The sequence below is a fragment of the Trachurus japonicus genome, chromosome 23 (genome assembly GCF_045865225.1).
Source record: "Trachurus japonicus isolate A0001 chromosome 23, Traja_1.0".
Taxonomy (NCBI): domain Eukaryota; kingdom Metazoa; phylum Chordata; class Actinopteri; order Carangiformes; family Carangidae; genus Trachurus; species Trachurus japonicus.
In genome coordinates, this window is record NC_140929.1 from 14,232,931 (window position 1) to 14,250,932 (window position 18,002).

General features: G+C 42.8%; 1 protein-coding gene across 13 annotated transcripts in view; it reads right to left on the reverse strand.

Moving 5' to 3' along the window:
• Positions 1-15,258, reverse strand: part of nrcama (neuronal cell adhesion molecule a) — a 51,092-nt gene extending 35,834 nt beyond the window's left edge. For 9 of the 13 annotated variants that reach the window (XM_085768674.1, XM_085768672.1, XM_085768673.1 and 6 more), the window contains exon 1: positions 14,997-15,121. The gene's annotated coding sequence lies outside the window, so the exon portion shown is untranslated. Of the gene's footprint in view, positions 1-14,996 lie in introns of all 13 variants that reach the window. The other 4 variants (XM_085768666.1, XM_085768663.1, XM_085768665.1 and 1 more) reach the window with 2 other exon arrangements.
• Positions 15,259-18,002: the final 2,744 nt, after the last annotated feature.

The following is an 18,002-nucleotide window of genomic DNA, read 5'->3' on the forward strand; positions in this document are numbered from 1 at the left end:
TCTGTGTGTGAAGAGATTTTGGTGCAGGCCTCAGGGTTATTTATCACTATGTGTGTGTGTGTTTTATGCACCCATGTACATCTGTCTACATGATCCTGTAGTCACAGAACATGACAAATGACCTAATTAAGATGGTCGCCAGGTTGGGTTCAGTGCACCGTGTCATTATGCACATGGTTTTTGTATTTCCCAGTAGACAAATAAGATATTAAAAAAAAGAGACCAACTGAAGACAATGCTTGCCCATAATAATGGAGATAATGAAGTATTTTTTTTAAGTACAAACTATCTCTGGAGAAGAGAACTTTTAGGGAGGCTGAAAACTACAGATCAGGGACTTTAATGACTGCGCTTGAAATTCTACAGCCTGTGTGAACTTTTACAACTTTCCTCGGTTCCTGGAAATGTTAGTGCAGCTGAGAGCGGCTGTATCGCTTGCCTACAGCTGCCCTCTTACACTGGTACACTTACTACTTTTCACACTTCGACTGGAGCGTGAAAACGGTTTAGGGTGTTCATTGAAATGGCAGAAAATGTAAAAATGGACCAAAAAAAATGTCACAAGCCCATTTCAGGTTGGCTTCATTTACAGCTGCTTTTGAAGTCTCCGCTGAGCAGTTCAAACCCATACATTCCCTTGTAATGTTTGTACATGTGTGTGTGTGTGTGTGTGTGAGACAGAGACTGAAAGGGGGGTTGGTTACCATGGCTATTTGGAGGATTTTTTTTCCTTTTTTGTAATTTTGTCTGTGAGCATCCCTCAGATGACAGACAACACACAGTCTAGTCCCACACAAAAAGAGCAGTCACAGAGAGCTGGGTTTAATCAGAGAGATTTACTGCCTCCTGGAAGTTAGTTTTTCCCTCCCTACAGAGGTTAAAGGGACAATCCTCGCAACCCCGCCGTTCCCACTCGACACCACACAATGCACACAATGGAGTCATCAAGAATGTCACACGTACACACACAGAGGCGGTAAGAGCAAGAAGGATAAATCAACATTTAGGAACAGTAGGAAGTAGCATTCCTCTGCTGGCGAGCCTCTGCTGTAAGCCTCCTACAACTGAAAGCAGGCGGTGTTATAAAAATGTCCAGGTATGAGAGCTCTGTGGGGACTGGATCCAATCATCAGACTCATTTTCCAGCCTCAACAGAGGGAGTGTATGAAAGGGAGTGGTGCTGAGGGGGAGAGAGGAAACATCAGAGTGACAGCAACCAACAGAGGAGAAGAGTGGGAGGCCTGGAGGAGCGGAGGAGAAATAGACTGGATGGAGAAAAAGATGATTTGAACTATGACTTAGAGAGATGGGCTGTTTGGCTATAGCATGATGCAGTTGGCCATATGATGCTCAGCTGCATTAAATCAGTCGCAGAGTGTGATTTCTATGTTAATGCAGGATTTATGCAGGGGGATGAATCCCAAGGCTACGATAAGGGGGTGGGTCGGTGGGTAGGGTGGACTTGGAAACCTCATTTAACACAAACATGCACTCCTACACATGGACACAAAGACCTGTCCAGCATACGTTATGACTTCCCTTACAAAACATTCATAATTAAAGTGTTATAGCAGCGACCGAGTATGGCCCTTTATTACCAAATGACCTGAGGGTGGCCTATACAACGGCAAGATGCGAAAGGGTTATAACTAACATGGAGAGAGTCAAGCGGAATAACATCCACAGCACTTGGCTGTCAGTGACATGACATGTCAGAAACACCCTGAAAAAATTGCCCATGTAACCAGCAGCCTGGAGACCGTCTTATCTAAAGGAGAGACATGGGGGAAAGACAAAGATGGAGACAGATGTAGAGGAACGCAATAAGAAGGAGAAAAGTGGAAATGAGAATAGGAGGAACAAAAGGGTGCTGTTGACAAGGGAGGGCAAACAGTGGAGGGTATAGACCTATAGGATGCCTTGGAGACATCTAATATTGACTGCATGTCTTCCACCTACCGCAGAAGGAGTGGAAGAAGAGGGACAGAGGATTGAGGCCTTCTAATATAAGTAACACCAGCGGAGAGGGATTTCTCCATGTGAGCTCATTAATTTAGGACTCTCAACAAAAAAAAACCTTGTTCTCAGGCTTAAAGCTGTGATGAGGAAGCGACAAGCTGACACAAAGGCTGCTCAGATGCAGCACAACGGCTTACCGCAACAGTGAAGTGCAGATATTACACTCACTACATTCTGTTTGGCAGTGAAGCTGTTACCCAGTGAGGTTACTGTAAATCGGTTATCACTTTTTTCTTAATGGTTCGACAAAGCGACAGCACGAGGGGTGATGCTGCCAGATTGTAGTTTTATCATACACACTGTACGGCTATGCCGGTCTCACACCACACAAACACAGCACAGTTCAGCTGTATAATTGGTATATCCTGCAGCAGTCGGGCGACAGAAGAGTCTTTGAAGGAAGATCAAAACTGCAAATGAGCGATAGCAGGAGATGACATTACTGAGTTTGCTATTTTTAGAAAATATCAAGGAACATGCAGACTGGAGTTTTATCTTGTTTCCCATTTACAAACCTCCCTCAGGGTTTCCATGCAGATATGTGGGTATGGATTAGATCAGATTGGAGACATGTCAGTGCCAAATCTGATTTTGATCAAACCTGTTAGAGGGGTGGTGTGACTGCACCTGACACCGCTGACCCCAAGGTGAGACCAAGCCACTTATAAAGAAAAGGCTGATTTTTCACAGTGTATGACATTTCTTCATGGGTCAATAAAGTCAATGGGCTCCTGATCTTGATCCAAGTCTTTCAACAATGCATATATGGATCTACCCATTATTTAATAAGCTGTTAATCCAAAAAATACCACCTGCTTAAAATAAATGAAAGCTAAAACATGATAATGAATGGGGAAAGTGTAAGCTACTATCCACCTGAGAAACTTTTAGGAATGTCTGGTTTTAGCTGATTATGTCAAATCAAACACCAGACAATGCCAAGGTATTTCATAACAATGATATAAAACTAATACTAACTAAACACAACCCTGCCCTATTACACCAGCTGCAGTGGCCTTATCTAACTTATATGGGGAAAGAGTGTGGTCTTTTTTAAATAGTAGTGAAAAAACCAACAGACAGGACAAAGAAGATCTGGCAAAGAAAATTGGTACAATACAGTGTGTATTTTGTAAAGGAAAGTTTTGAAATATTTGCACTTGTATATAAAAAAAACACCTGCTGGGACATCATGAACTAAGTAAAGTAACAATGCGAACAATTAATTGTTAATATGTGGAGTGTTGCTGGACTGGATTGAGATGTGATAATGTTGTTATTGTGTTGTGTGTGCATGACTAACACAAAGTGACTAATTACAGTCCACTCAGCATTTCCACTAGACTGAATGTGAAAGCTCTAAAGCACACACTTCACTAGACTGGCTAGACCTGGCATTAATCCACTTCTGTAAGAAATTGAGGCTACTAGCAAACAAAACGCAGCGCTAACCCCGACAGCAGCACTATCCACCACTAGTGCTCTTGTGTTAGTTGAATGAACGTGATTTGCTTTTGTATTCATAAGCGCAATATATTTATGTTTATGGCCCTTAAGGTCAAATAAACACTCAGCGGCCCATTGCACAGCTTTCCCCTTCGTATAGCACTCTGCGTTTGTTAATGTGGCTACAATTTGTGGGCTAACAAAAGAAGGCTTAATGAAACAGCAGAGGCCAAATGTTCCTGAGGCCATCCCAAATCCAGTGACAGCCATGATTCATGACCTCACCTGAAAGTGAAAGTGCATGGCCGGACTTATTTGGATGCTGTCACGGTTCAGTAATGTGGTGATGTCGCTGCTTCTTCTCAGCAGTGGGTATGATCACTGTAGCGTAAAGTGGACACTCCTGAATCTATCTGCTGCAGTTTGTACACATGGATTCACACATGTAGTATACGTCCTCCTCGCATGCACAAACCTAGGTGATTTGCCTCCCACCTTTGCCCTGATTTTCATTAAACAAATTCCCAATGAAAAAAACAACACAGGCCAACAGTCGGACAAAACAAGCCACAAAATCAACTGCAATAGTCTGAAAGCATCGACGATCACACCCCCACCATTGTAAACCTTCCTAAAATATCTGTTCTTTTGCTAATTTGACACATTTATGACACCATACATGACAATCCACAGAGAAAAGACTCACCGTGTGTGTCCCAATAACCTCATTATTTGACACCAATCTTGGAAGTGAGCAGGACTGACAGTATCTATACTTTGACACCCTTAGTTTGGCCTTTGGAGCAGAAGAAATCAATATTTGAAGAGCTGTTTCTTTCACACCTGCCAATCTCTGACCCTTCCCCAATCCTTGTAATCAGCACCTTCCTTCATCAACCATCTTCTTCAAAAAATCACAAAGTCTAAAGTTGTAAGCACACTGAAAACTAGATCATGAGTTTAAATGAAGCCAACCCCTACAGTAAGTCCTCCTTCCCTCTATGAGCCAATTTAGCATCCTTCAGTTCATTATTTTGGCGTTATTGCTCTCAACTTTAGTTGGATTTTTTTTATGGGAGTTAATGGGAAGCAAAACACGTGGAAACTGCAAATGCTAACGTTGTCCTGTAACTGCTGGTTGTATTAGACAACTTCTTGCTAACATGTTCATCTTCATGTTTGTAAAGGAAGAATATGTGCTGTCTCCAAGTGACTGTAAAATATCATTGCAGGTAAGATGTAATAATATTTTTCCTATTAACCTAGGGGACAAATGGGATTTAGCAAAAGTCAAACCCATTTTAAAGTGCTAAATAGGTCTACATAGTCTGCTCTGAGCCAACTCTAAGTATTTTCATAAAATGTCCATGTCATCAGACAATGGCGTAAAGCCAGGCTCTGTAATGGCGCTACCAAAGTAGCGACCTTAGCAGCTTGCTATCACTCCATCTCATGCACACGCACACAGACACACACACTCACACTCACGGGCATACGCTTATTCACTGCTGCCCACAGCAGGGCTCTGCTGCCTTGTTGGCCTGTGGTGGTGAGCTCATGGCAGGCCAGACAGCATGGACCCAGCTGTAAAAGAGAGGCTGTAGCCATCTCTATACAAAGGCCTCAGTCAGCACTTTGGTACTCTAAAAACAGATGCTGTCTGAGCTAATGAGTGTACCTCGCAGCAAAGCAGCCCAGAGTTTACATTGGGACACTGGACAACGACTCAATCTGCAAATGCACCCTCTGTTATAATTACCAGTCTATTAAAGGTTATGTCCTGTTTGAAGAATAATTACATACTATTATTTCATTTTTGATTTCTATTAAGATTTCATTCTTGGTCAAATGATGAGCTGCAAGGAGATCTGGCAAAAAGAGGAGGTGTGGAGCAGCCCTGTGCCTCTTGCATATCAAAATGTAACAGACCACCAAAATCATAAGGCTCTAATGAGGAATGAATCCCATTCCTTTTTGGCTGGGGCAGGCTGTCTTTAACAAAAGGACCAAATCCATGCGGTCAGGGATTTCGGCCAACAAAGATAAACTTAGTTAACCCACTTGACTCCATCCGGCCTGCGTTAATGAGCTTGTGAGATATCACACAGCTGTGTAAAAACAGAAGGCCTCTGCTTCCAGAAACTCTGATGCCCTGAGGGTCCCCAGCCCTAATCCCAGGATCAATAATTTCCATGTCAATACAATCCCATGTGCTGACACTTATGGATCTGTGATACCTGATACACACTATCAATTAGGGTGTTAATGTGAAGGCTCTGTGAGGGTCCAGGCTGAGAAAACCCATGTTTAAGTAAATTCTAAATCACGAAAACAATTCAAAATATTGATTGCAAAAACCCAAAATTAAAGCCTGAATTTTAGCCTGCACCCCTCTCCCAATTTCTCTGAAAGAACAAGGATGGTACATCCCCAAATCCTCCCAATTTCTGACCTACATGGAGGATTGTGAGCGAAAGTGACGAGAGCAAAGCACTCAATAATTCATCTCTCTGTATAGTATTTAAAAGCTTGGCTTTGATACACTAAAGCAGTGGTGCTTATAAGGAAGAAGATAGGAGACATGTTTTTGCATGTGAGAGGATATCAATTATTCAAATGCAATTAATCCCTCATGGGTGGGGGGCCCTACAGTCAACCTTGCTACATAAATAACAGCTATATAGTGCCGGTGGACTAACAGCCTACACTATCTTAACCTTGATTTTAACATCACACACCTCAAGCTAGAGCCATCTATCCATCTGTGCATATAGTGGGGGGACTGGAGACAATCTCAGTTGACATAGGGTGAGGGTGGGTTCACCCTGGACAGGTCACCAGTCCATCACAGGGCTGACATAAAGAGATGAACAACCTCACACACTCACATTCACACCTATGGGCAATTTAGAGCCAATTAAAGATGGAGAACCCAGACAGAGCCTTTGTAGAAAAACATGCAAACTCCATACAGATTCGTCCCAAAAATGTATACAACAGTGTGTCATGGGGCAGGACAGAAAAGCTTAAAAATCAGCATGTCTCACAGTATGGCACAACAATTCAAACTCAAAATCTTAAAAATAGGTCTGCAATTTAAGATTATTTCCAAAGTAATTTGCCTATAATTTTCTCAATTAATCCATTATTTTTATTATTATCATTTGGTGATAAAGAATGTCTGAAAATAGAAACTCAAAGTTAATTGTCTTTGGAAAAATAGGAAATCTAAGAAAACCTGTCAACAGCAGCAAATTATGCCAAATTTGATTAAGTGTAGGACAATACCCAAGGGAGTGTCTGTAGTAAACAGGTAGACTTCATGTGATCTAACAGTAAGGGACACTCCCTATAGCCTTGACACCGTATAGCTCGTGTTACCTAGTTATGTGAGCGTGTACACAGAGGAAACCACCGTGGGAAATGCATGCGATACCCAGGTTAGAAAACTAGCTGCTCCTCCACTTATTAATGGATCTTTTGTAGAGTGAATATCGTGCAGGTAATATATCACATAGCTGTAATGGATGACTGGCTTGAATGAATATATAACAAAGCAGAGGGCTTTCCTCTGCTTTAGAAAGGACAAGGTGATACATTATAGTCAATGCCAGGGGTCTGGGAGCCACTTTCCTCTTTGCTCTTTGCTCTCTTTGGTCTTGAGGTTTAAGGTACTGTATGTAGGTGCATGCATAAAGACACACACAGGCAGAACCCTATTCCCCAACACTCCCATCACAACTAGCAGAGGCAACAAAAAAAGAGACATTTGGTTCTTGCAGCCGAATGCTGGCTTGCATCTAACTGGGTAAAGGTTAAATGGGCTTTGTGAGTCATGGATCAGAGCAGAGAGTGGAGGAGCGATGGAGTGGGTTGAGGGTCAATACCAGCAGTGTGCATATGGTGGGAAAATGCTGTGAAGACACTGGATGGGAAAAAAAGGCTGGGTAAACAAACGTAGTGGTGCAGAGCTGTGTGCAGAGCTCCCAGGCATGGCAGTGATTTCAACTTACAGAAAGTGGATGTGTTCAATGTCATATCTGACAATGGCATTTTCATGGTACAACAAGCTTTTCCATGAAAAACAATAAGCAGATATCATGTGACAGAAGGTAGTCACACTGATATGAGGGGGGCAAAAAGAAAACCCCACTTCCATGACTTCCACGGGAGAAAGGAAATGGCAACACATTAATCATTCGTTCATCAGTAAAACATATGGCTGTCTCGCCGAAAATATTATCTACTGGCTCCTAGCCAAGTCATTAAAATGCTTAATTATCAGTGTGCTGTGAGGAAACAGCTCTATAATCTAGAAAAAGGTTAAGTAGAACATCTTTAGTAAGAGAGACAGTTAATTTACACACACACACAATATTAACTGATATTTTGGAATGAAATTCACGTCCAAAAGGCTCATAGCAGTTATAATGTGCATAATAAATATATTATTTTGGTTATTTTTAGTATATTCTCTGCATCTTGATGGGACAGTTAAACCCAAGATCAAAGACATCGCTGTGTAGCTGAGCTCATCACTTAAGGGTAAAAATGTATCTTTTATCTATTGGTGTCTGTAATACAAGGCAGGGCCTCGGCCACTGCTCTCTGTAAGATCTCCTTGGATATGGCTTAAAAAAATGGAACTATAGGTCAGAAATAACAGCCCCCATGACCCTACATCTCTGTATGTATCTGCCCTTTGAGCAGGCACTGGCAGTCTGTGTATCATCACATGTGTATCATGGCAATCTGAGCAGGGACATGAGGGTTATCTCTTCCCGTCAGAGCAGAGATCAGGCGAGCCGCTATAGCAGCTCATTTGGCAGAAAATGGCCTGACCACTCTCTGTTTTTCTCTCTTCTCTTTTTGATCTGGGCCAGCCACAGAGAATCACCGCAACTTAACACAGATATAAATTATCATTAAGGAGAACAATCAACTCGAGGAGATGAAAAGAGTTTCTGGTACACACACAATTAGTGCAAAACTACAGAGGAGTGCTCCTCTTCTGAAGTGTGGTTGTCTAACATCTTACTCATCTCCACTGTAATAAACTAAAGTGCTACAGCAGCAGCAGCAGCAGCCACGGTTGAGCTACGCCAGGGAGCGAAGAGGCAAGGTGAGTAAAGCAGCACGGCTCTGATCGGACAATGCAGAGTGTATCTGGCAGCCCAAAACCTGCCGGCTCAGCAGTTTGAAGGGTGAGAGAGCGAGAGAGACAGAGGACAGAGTGACGGGGTGGGGTGTTACCACTGATGTGAAACTGCATTGACTTTTATGGGCCAACATCCAGGAGCATCAAATGATGCTGAGTAAGAACAAACATAGTAAGTCATAGTCCCTACAGTCTGAGCTGCATCAGGTCTGTAGTTACATTGTTTACAATTGAGGGGTCATTATCATCCAACTGGCTTTTCAATCAGTTTCCCACAATCCACCAGGCTGGTGGCTGTCAAAATCTGACATACTTAAAGTTTAGACCACCAAATGCATCTTTCCCTAAATGGCAACGATGTTAAAATGTTCAGTCTGTGTAATTTTGTTACTAATTAAAATGCTTTTATGTGAGTTGACAGTGCGAGTTCTTAAATGTGGGGGTTTTCCGCAGTGGGGGCATGTGAGTGCGAGGGTTATACAGTTCAAATGAAATTAAAAGTTGCTATAAACAAAGTATTAAACATGATTAACAAGGCAGATGTTGTGTGTCTCCCATTCTGTCTTCAAGGCCCATAAACGCGGCATCTGTCCGCCGTTAATTGGTTTATCAGTTAGCAGATGCGTCTTAAGCTGATAGATGACTTTTCCACAATGAAGAACCACTTCTGTTCTCCGTCCTCCTCATCTGCTCGCCGGACGGTTTATCTTTTGCTACAAAGGCATTCTTTCAGTGCGAGCGAGAGGACTCATTGATGGCGGGCTGGCCTCAGAAGGGCCTTCTCTCGGGGGGTCAGACGAGCAGGATCGAGGACACGACAAGGCTCCATTGAACTGGAGCCGCTTTTCCCACATAGCTACACTGTACACAAATTGATGATAAACAGATGCTCAATATAAAATACCTACTGACCAAACTGGGTTCACACTTGTTCATCTGCACGTTCCCTTTGCCATAAACTCACCATAAGGTGGAGTATTAGTGTCCTGTGTAGGCGTAGTGTGAACATTATCAGCTTCTGGCGAAAAAAGCAATACATAATTACACACTCTACAAATCATGTGTGAAGGCCCAAAGATACATTTCCCATCAAACTAATCTCCCTCTGTGGCTGGAGGTCAGAAGAGATATCTACCTATGAGAAAACAACCTCAAACATTCCTCCCATATAAGGTGGTGATGTAGGTTTTCACAGCAGGGTATACAGCTTTAAAAAAAAGTCAGTCACAGCCGACAGATTCAATTACGCCCTGTAAAAACATCTTTAATAATCTTTGTTAAGGCTCGTTGGTTCACACCCACCATGTGATGCTGGTGCCTTGGACCAATTGGATGCTCGGTGTGATAAGAGGAGCTCTTTAATGGCTTCTTTGACCTAAATCCTCACTAATCATTTTAGAGCTGTGACAAAGATTCTGGTGGATGGGGGTAATATTATTTTTTAAGCCTTACTGTACAATGTATTAAGCCCCCGCCAGTGGGATTTGAACATACCTCCTTTGTTTTCCCAACGCTGTCTAAAAAGAGATAATAAAGAGCATATACTGTACGCGACCATATGCATATAGGTCCTCATTCGTTCTGTGAAATCGGCTGACAAGGCTGTGAAAAGGTTGCATTGCAAACTCTGATAAGTCCACAGTGAAAACAAATACATATGGCTCAGTGTGTAAAATGAAATGGGCTGTTCAGACAGAGATGACAACGTGTTTTTACACCCTGCGAAATGACAGCCGCCATCAGTCTGGCAGCTCCTCTGCTTTCACCCACACTCCCATCTGTTGCCCACCTGATCCACACAAACAACATCACCTGCAGCCTCCGAGCAGACTCCAACCTACAGGTGACGGTTTATTAAAAAAACACACAGACAAAAGAAGACAAAAGATTGAGTACAGAGTGAATAAAAATGTAGTTATTGAGCCTTTTAAGGTTATCTGTGTGCGTGCCTGTGTGTCTGTGCAGGAGTGGGATACTATGTCTGCTTTTGTTAAGTCACTTGCTGCGCTGAGGATGTGGCCTGGCACAGCTGGTGCTCGCAGCAGCACATCGCTGCTCTCCTCTCCTTTCTTCTTCACCTCACTCCTCCTCACTGCAGCCCTAGTTTCCTTGTATTAACTCATTCCCCTTGTCTTCTAGTACAGCATTGTTTTTCCTCCTCTCCTCCCTCTCCTCTCCTCTCCTCTGGTGATTAATACTGGCCAGCAACTAACAATTATTTTTACTATCAGTTTAAGAGATGATTGATACCATTACCCTATCTACAGCAGTGGAAAAAGTTGAATTAAAGTACAAGGCCCAGGCTGAGGAATAATGGCCAACTGACTGACCGACCGACCGACCGACCGACTGACTGACTGACTGACTGGGGGCTCACCTCTCAGCTGATGAATTCCATGATGTACATGGATAAATTTAAGCAACGTGTTTGTATATTATATTAAAATCCATCTCCAACATAGATACAGTCAAAAACTGATGCTTTCCCCTTTTTTTTCCAACCTCCACTGGGGCGCAAAATAACATTTAATCACCAAAAAAAGACATTAAACTGATATTAGACTGATATTTTCTGAATCATCATTATATCTGAAAAATACCAGCCTTGTATGACATCCAAAATGCTCTTTTTGTTCAAACAATGGGTGAAAACTCAATAAAGAAATAAATGAATCAACTGACTATTTGAGAAATCACATCATTGCGAGACAGAGAGCCTGTCAGAGTCTCAAAAGGGTTCCCAGAGTGTGTTTACTCATAGTTAACTGGAATATGGTATCATATTAGTGGCAGTGATGTCCAGAAGTACCAGGATGATGTGATGCCCAAGAATAAACTGTCTCAAATCAGAGCTGTCTGACTAACACAAGATTTCGCAGTGATTCACTGTGCAAAAACTGGGTCTTTCCCCATCTTCCAACTATAACATCATCTTCCAAAAAAAGAAAAAAGGGAAAAAAATACACACACCCGACAAAAAAACCATCTGTCTTGTGAAGAGGCAGGGAGAACAACAGCATCTGCTCTCTGAGAAACCCACCAGCAGCAACAGAGTGTCACACTCCAGCCCCGGCTCTGACTCTCTCCCCCATTTTCCAATTCATCAATCTTCAGCCAGTCATGCTAATTTAATGTGTCCCGTACCTTAATGAAAACAGCCACCCAAACATGTCCAGCTGTGAGCCAAGGGTGGAGGGTACAGCGGGGGGGTGAGTGGGTCTGGGTGTGTGTCTGCCTGTATGTATGTGCATGTGTGTGTGTGTGTGTGTGTGCCCCTCCTACCCCCAAAACCAACCATCATCCCCACAGGGTGCCACTGATGCCATTAACCCAAAGCATACAGAAGAATCCACAGCGCTAACTGTATTCATTTAGCTCAGTGTCTCATGGATGTGAGACACCAGGATGCTCCTGTTCTGATTTCATAACGTGTGTGTGCACCTGCTTACTTCACTGACAGCTGTTTATGTAGCCTCTGGGAATGAATAATACAAAATAAAAAAAAACAGCTTTGTTTTCTTGTGACAGAGCCAGAAGCAGAGCAGGGGCCGAGAATCTATGTGTTATAAAAACACAAAGCATAAGCAGCTGGACAGATGCAGATGCATTTAGGAACGCTACCATCAAATATCAGCTTCTGAAGCTCATTTTAGTCAGCTGAATTTTTAGAGAATCAGAAACTTATAGAGCATTAGAGCCATATACCTCACAGCTTATATCTTGAGTCTCGCCTGAAGGAGCCGACCTCAACCCTGATCCCCAATCAGCCTTATGCATCTCCCTTCATTGTCTCAAAAATTGTGCCATCACTTGAATGACAATGCACCTGAAGCGACCATGAGCTCCATCACCTGACTCGTGCCTAATGGGCCGTGGATAAACGGGAGAGTGGGAGAACGTCGGCGACACCCCGTCTGCCATGAGTAATGGCTCCCCAGCGCTCTGCACTGACAGACAGGGGAGTTGTCACAGGGGACTCGAGTCATGTCTCATGATGTCTTGTGGGGGGGTCTTGGTGCCCACACACAGGGCCTGTCATACCATAATATACAGCTACATGGTAATATATACAGGACTTTTAAAAAAAACAACCTATTAAATAATTTATGGCAGTGAATAAGCACTTGGCATAATGATCTCCATAAAAAGCCAGTTGTTCAATATTCTACATGTGGAAATATAAAGTTTAGCACTTTTTAAAATCTAAAATCCACAGAATTTATGGTACATCACAGGTGCCTTTCTTCTGTTCAAATGTTTTGATTCCATTGTTACAGTAATAACTGTGCCATGCCCAAAACCCTGTTTTACTTAAGGTTGGGAGTTTTTCATAGAGGAAAACATAAAACTCAGAGGGAGACGGTGAGACATGTCTCACCTCAGCTATCGCTATGTTGGTGAACACAAGAATACAGTACAAAATGCTGACTGGAGCTTTCAAAATGTAGGTTAACAGGCTGACATTAGCATTCTGCTGCAGCTACAGTATGGGCTTCCCACTCACAGCAACTGATTGCATTTACCAAGTGATTCCAGAGATTGCAGAGCTGCTCTGACTTAGACAGAGAAACTGTCTTGGAATTTTCATGGAAAATACACAGGATCACTGTATGGGGACCTATTAGCATGACATACGGTTGAGGGTCAGACTGAAATCACCCCATCATATCATATTGTGTCATATTATGTTAGAACAACAGCAGCCATTGCATGAAATACCTCACATGCACTTTGGATGCCACACTGCAATCACCACAATGAATCTTCCCCTACTGGCTTCTCCTGTTGTCAGGTGTGATACCCACTGGTTGCACACTGTAGTAGTTGGATATGCAAAGATCCTTGGGAATAGGAGATACACAGGACAACCGTATACATCACAATTTGATTAAAATAATATAATAAAAGTGACCTATCTTGTTATGAGCCATTAGGGAGTATAGAGCATAAGAATACCAGAGTAGCCGCACATCAAAACATTTCCCCACCTCATATCCAGACATGTGGAATAGTGATCACAACATCCCACTACACTGTCTGGCATATCACATACAGCCACCTTGTTCATCATAAGCTCTGCACCACATTCATATCAGGATGCATATGTTTACTCAAGACAGTATCTCGGCTATGGGTGCTTCAAACCATCCTTTCAATTCTTAATCTGAACATTATTTACTGAAAATGTCTGAAGATGGGAATTATGTCCATAGTGCGATTACATATAACAATCAGGGAATCGTCACAATCTAGAAGCAAAAACAGGAGGATGCGTGCCGCTTAGAAATGTCCTATCAATGATCAGATGTGTTATCCGTTTGATTAATCCCTGGATCACATTTCAATTTTCAGCTCTATTCCTGATTGCAAATGCTAATTATTAGGCTAGGCTTGTGACTCCTTTGCAGGCAAGGTTTCTCGTATCGGTCAGTTGTTACTAGCCCAATGTCTCCTTTGAAGAATATCCAAAATGAACCACATCTTAAAATGTGCCCCCCTCATCTCTCATCATGCTATCTATACATAGGGAGATATTTTCCCTCTTTGACAAACAGCTGTCTTGACTTTGGCAACACTTTCAGGGAGAACCCCATAGAAAACAGCACCAATAATTCTCCTTTGTGGAGCCCTGGGTTTTATTTTATGTGAGAATCAATGAGAAATGTTGATCAATAATAAAGAATGGGGAGGCCGCTGGTCCTCTGTTGATCAATAGACACCTGCTGACTGGCCTGCCCGCATCTCTAGGCTCCTCCATCTAATAATGTGAGCAAGCAAGGCCTTAGTGGAAAAGGTTAGGCAGAGGAGCTGAGCTTACAGCTGGCAGCATCTCTGGCAGACATCAAATAATCCTCTCAGCGCTGAGGGCCTGCCTGCCTGCCTGCCTGCCTGCACCGGCCGGCACCAGCAACAATAACCGCGCCGCTGAAACCACCGCTGAATAAATTCATCCAATACAGCAGCCGATCAACACATTGCATTTCCCTCCCCTCTGCTCGCTTTGATGCTCGCTCCTCAGGATGCAGTGCATGCAGTGCGGTGAGTGCACAGACTGCATTGGTCTGCCTTTGAAGCTCAGCACAATCCAGATAAAAAAAAGAAGGAAAAGAAGAACAAGGAGGAGAAGGAGAAGAAGGCGTCAGGCGCCTCCATATTGCTATTTTATTTGCACCTGGTCGTCCTAGTCCTACCAGCATCATCGGGATGCTGTGGCAAATAAGAAAAAAAGAAAAAAGAAAAAAAAACGATCTGCCACACGCACTGCACCATTATTCTCCAGCCACATATGATGACACAGAAGATAACGATTATGAGGAAATAAAATAAATTAAAAATAAAAAAAAGAGACACAGAGAGGCATATTCAAACTCACCGTCTGCAAACCGGCTCCTGTTTTTCCTCCACCGGGTCTGACTGTGTGAGTTGATGCTGTAGAAAATGATGTGTAGGCTATGTGTGCGCGCGCGTGTGTGTGTGTTTGTGTGTGTGTGCGTGTGGTTGAGGGATCGTACCCGAGCCAGTGGCTGTGTGTACGTGTGTGTCCGTCCCCCTCAGCCGCTGCAGCAGCAAGCTGTGGTCTACACGGATCCTCTCTCTCCTCCTCACCAGCTCCCCCGCTGCTGTCAAAAACCAGCAGCGTCCCAAGATCGTCTATGTTCTCGAGAAGACGACTCTCTCCCCCCAGCGGAAAACCTGCTCCATCCTCCGGCTCATAGGAGCGTGGGCATCTTTACCTCCTGCGCACGCGCTCTCCTCCTCAGTGGCTTGCAGATACGGTTGCTATGAAAACCAAAGAAATGCATTTATTTGCAACATAAGACAAGGGGAAGCTACACAATTTAGAAGCTGGAACCAGCTGACTTTTTGAAATCTTCGCTTCAAAGTGACTAACATCATTAACAAAATAACTGTCACACTATTTCCTTTCTGTCTATTAATCAACTAATTGTTCCAGCTCCAGTATAATACATGAGGCCACTTGGAGCGGAGATTATATCAGAGTGAGACCTCTTCGTTTTCCATCTGCCATCTTCTGGATGCCAATCCGGTGCAGAAAGAAAGAGATAAAAATATTGCAACTGCAGCGACCCCGTTGAAATGAGCGGCAGCAGAGAGACCTGCAGACAGATAGAAACAATACCTGGCACAATAGTCATCTTAATAAAAGCACCTTGTGTAGCCTACGTTCAAAATAAAATTTGCAGTGTTGTCTTTGGTAAACATTCAGTTTTGTTAAATTTGATAATTAGGCCTAATAATGTTTCTTCTTACAAAATTCTCTTATATATTTCCTACTTTAGTTATTTGCTTGATTTGTTTGGAGCTTTGCCACTTGGACTTCATTTCATTGTGGATAATAGTTCTAGATGTGTCAGTGTCTCGGGTGTCTTTCTGTCAGCACAGGACAGGTGGCCTATGTTCACACACACACCTGACTGCACATTACATTATCATTACTGACCCACCGGTCCGTATAACACTTTGAATTGCAGACCCTTCCTCTCACATGACAGCTGTGTTAGTGAGTGAGTGAGTGAGTGAGTAGCCAGAAGAGGCCTGTCTTACACACATTAACACTTTATCATTAACACCAACCAGCAATGATCAGACATGCTGTTTTTTCACTTGACTCATGGTTAAACAGTGGCTGGCTGCACATTTTCAAAGAGAAGTGTAAAAGGTCAAACCTGGGAGCATGTGTGGCTCACTGTAAGGCATGTACAGGTCATCAGCAGTGTGTGGGTATACATGTACAGCTTCTTCACATGATAAACACATGCAGTAACACTCATACAGGCCGAGGGGCACAAGCATTCACAACTAAGCCATGTGTTGTTGCTGCTATTATAATGGTGACACGTCCTGGGGGAAGGCTGGGAATGAGGAGTTGTTGGTGATGGTGTTAATGTGCATGTATGTGCACCATCTCTCTTATTATAAATACAAAATGACTCCCTATGGGTGTGACTTAGAGAACAGTAAGGGTTATTAATGTTGATCTAGAGGACTTAGTTTACATTAGTGCTGAAGATGCAATGGCAGGTTAAAAACACAGAGAGCCGTTGGACAAATAGGATGTGTGTGTGTAGGTGTGTCCCCACGCCAACGGACTGGCAGAGCTCTGTGGAGAGCAACACCACTGTGTAAACTGTTCTGCTGTTTCTTCTCAATGAGGAGACGTGATGACAGACAGATGTTTTTTTCTTTTTTTACAGTGTAACATTATTGGCATGCCGCTGTCGAGAGTGAAATTCTTCTTGGCACTATCAACAATTTCATTAATGTTTCTCCAACAGTGACTCTGTAAAATCATTAACAGACATTATTTAATTCTTTTTTAGTTTTCTGTTAAAAAATAAAATAAAATAAAATAAAAGATTTTCAAGTAAAAACATTTGCTTTTACTTTTAGGATCTTCTCCCAAACTTCTGGAGTACTGTGTGTTTAAGAACCAGTTTATACACACTAGGATATATTATACTGAGACAATGCCTCTTTGACAGCTACCAGATACCTGCTCCCACACTGTTTACATAGCAGCCTTCTTAACACGGTCAGTGAGTTATGTCTGACAAACACTGATGTGAAGCTGTTGGGGTCTTCCTCTCACTGATAGGTAGAGCCTTCTTCACATCACTTACCCCAGGAGAACCCAGGCAGGAGGACTGGATGAGTAGGGGTGAATCCTCCTCGAGCCCTTTGGCTGATTTCTTCCTCCTTTTATTTTTTGTCCTCTGCAGCGACAGATTGGATATGAATCAATTCCTTCTCCCTCATTTCTATTCCTGTGAGGTCTTCACACACACACACACACATGCACACACACGCCTAACCCCTGAGTGGCCTATTTGTTGGTTCTCTTGCATTATTGGAGCCCGACCCACTATAAACTGAACTATAAACTATGATAACATCTTGTTATGTACCTGTGTTTATGTATTTGTGGCATAAGCCATGACAAAACAAATTCCTGTTGTGCAAGATAATGGCAGACGTTAGGCTGATAGATAGCGTGTATGAGCTTGAAAACAAGAGAATAAAAATATCACAGCTTTAGATACTGATAGCAAACTTAAATGTGATGACACTATTCTACAAGTTCAACTTATGAAAGCCAGCTTAGAGCAACAAAATAAAAAGAGGCCGATTGTGTAACATGTCTGCAAGATCAGGACCAAATTTAGGCGAACGTGGGCACGCATACATTGAGAGGACTGTAAATGAGAAGGGGAACTATGACGGTTGCTAGGGAACACCATGAGACCAAACAATCCAATTCTGTTTGAGGAGGAGGACAGACAGGAGGAGGACAGATAGAGGACAGGACAGACAGCTCCTGCCACAACAAGCAACTAATAGCAGTGGTATGAACCATAAT